This window comes from Puntigrus tetrazona, unplaced genomic scaffold, assembly GCF_018831695.1.
Source record: "Puntigrus tetrazona isolate hp1 unplaced genomic scaffold, ASM1883169v1 S000000151, whole genome shotgun sequence".
Lineage (NCBI taxonomy): Eukaryota > Metazoa > Chordata > Actinopteri > Cypriniformes > Cyprinidae > Puntigrus > Puntigrus tetrazona.
Genome location: NW_025047827.1, coordinates 82501 through 85000, shown reverse-complemented (window position 1 = coordinate 85000; position 2500 = coordinate 82501). Strand labels below are relative to the sequence as shown.

Sequence of the window (2500 nt, the reverse complement as noted above, 5' to 3'; positions counted from 1 at the left end):
CTTACACACACACACACACACACACACGCACGCACTGACCCTTCAACACAATCACTATGTTTTGGAGCTGAGAAAAGCAACCAATGCCTACAAATCAAGTCAATGTCATACACACCCTGGAGTGACACACACACACACACACACACACACGCATACATACACACATGTGTGCAAACGCTGGCGCTGCTCTTTCGCCATTGGCAGGGTGTTTTGTGAGAAATTCAAATTTCTCTGGCATGCATGAAAAAGGAAGCTGTTTTACATTATTTTAAGGCTCGGACACAATCACAGCTGCTTCTGTTTTCTCTTTTCAAGCTTGGCGCGTGTGTGCGTGTGTGTGTGTGTGTGTGTGTTCTCTGGTGGGGTGATTAAATCCAGATAAAGGGATGTGCCACATGCGTTCCACCCGCTCGTGAGCTTTAGCATGCAGGGCGCGCGTCTCACGGGGTAATCGCCACGAGTGCATCGGCCGCTCCACAGCCACTCCCACTAATCACATTTACAACACACAGACACACACACACACACACACACACACACACACACACACACACACATAAAACACACATTTGCTCAGCTACATGCAGCAGAAAAATTATTGGTTCCCCAAAGAACCTTTCTGTGAGCGGTTCTTAAAAGAACCAGTTTTTATACCAAGGACTTGTTCATAATCTATAGAACCTTTTGAGCAACGCACTCTTAAAATAAAGGCTTAAAGGGTGTTTCTGCAGTGATGCCACAATAGAACCATTTTCAAGAACCCTCCAGTGGTCTGTTCTTAAAAGAACCACTTTTAGTAGTATATGGAGAGCATGTGAATAACCTAAAGAGACGTTTCCACAACACCAATAATAAGAAAGGTCCCAATTTTTCTTTTCCAAACAGAAAGATTCTTTTGGGAACCAATAATGTTCTGCAAAAGACATCATTATGAAAATTGAATCTTTGAATGTATTTTTGATTTTCCATTCCTAACATTATGAGCAACACACTCTTAAAAATTACGGTTAAAAGGACGTTTCCTCAGTGATGCCATAAAAATACAATTTTTGGTTCCCAAAAGAACCTTTGAGCGAAAAGTTCCTAAAAGAACCGCTTTGAAGCAATTTGAAAAAATCTAAAGAACCTTTTCTGCCTTTGAAAGTTCCATGGATGTTGAAGGTTCTTCACAGAACCATTGATGCCAATAAAAAACCTTTATTTTTAAGAGTGCCAAAAGGTTCCTGATGTTACAGATCCTTCATGAAGTCATCCGTGCCCATAAAGAACCTTTTGAATAATCTACTAAAGGTTCCTTATATACAGTCGTTCCGTAAAGAACCTTTTCATTTTGCAAAAAGTTATTTGTAATGGAATAAGGTTCTTTAGAGTATTAAAATATTCTTAACACTTCATTTGAAGAACATTTTAATAATCAAAGAAACCTTTTCCATTTTAAAGAACTGTTTGAACAAAGCAACGTTTCCATAGAAGGTTCTTCATGAAATGATCAATGCTGATAAAGAACCTTTTAATAATCAACACTCTTAAAGGTTCCTCGATGGCGTCAGTGGTTCCATAAAGAACCCTCATACACAAAAGTAGTTTATGCACTCTTTAAATGAAGGGTTCCATACTGGCACCGATGGTTCCATGAAGAACCCTCACCATCCACTGAACCACTTAACGCTTTCATTAAGGTTCTTTAGGTTATCAAGAAATGTTCAGCTCACTAAGGAAAAGGTTCTTTTGAGAACTGTTTGCTGAAAGGTTCATCTTCACTCTTATAAAGATCCCAAAAGCAGGTTTTCGAAATATTACTTTGAAGAACAGTTTTAGTTCCCAAAATAAACTTTCTATTATAGGTGGAAAAGTTTCTTTACATTTTTATTATTATTATTTTTTTTACTTCTTTATACAGTATACTACAAAAAAGGTTATTTTAAGAACTGATGACTGAAAGGTTCTCTGGGGAACTAAAAAAAAAGGTTCTTCTATGGCATGACTGTGAAAACATCCTTTTGGAAACTTTATTTCTCAGAGTGGTTTTTTTTTTACCTGTATAAAGAGTCTTTTGTGCAATGGAAAGTTTCCAAGGATGTTAGAGTTCCTCCAGTGAACCATGAATGCCAATAATGGAACTTTATTTTAGGAGCGCGTCTAAATGATCGCATGCTGCTGGAAAAATAAACCAACAACAAACCTATAGCTAATAACAAAAAACATCTTTTTTTCTCTGAGGGTTGTCTCGAGGTTTTAGCTGAATTTCTACTTGAGCACTCACGCCCACTCGGGCTGTTTTCGCTGCAGATAAAACCAAAGCAAATTCTTGAAGCTAATCACTAGCACAAACTCCCCTAAGCCTTAAAAGCCCTGGAAGAATTCTTAGAAAACATCGCGCGAGAAAGCGCGCGTCGTTTTCGCGCCATCGTTCGCTGTGCATCGACACGGAGCTGAAGAGCTGAAGTAGTCGCCGCTCTTTTATGATCAGGATGATTAATGCGTTATGATCATAACTGAG

At 38.7% G+C, this 2500-nt stretch overlaps 1 protein-coding gene across 1 annotated transcript in view; it reads left to right on the top strand.

Annotated features, from left to right (window-relative positions):
* LOC122332977 (endothelin-converting enzyme-like 1) overlaps window positions 1–2500 on the top strand; it is a 67205-nt gene that overhangs the window by 24564 nt on the left and 40141 nt on the right. The window lies entirely within an intron of this gene.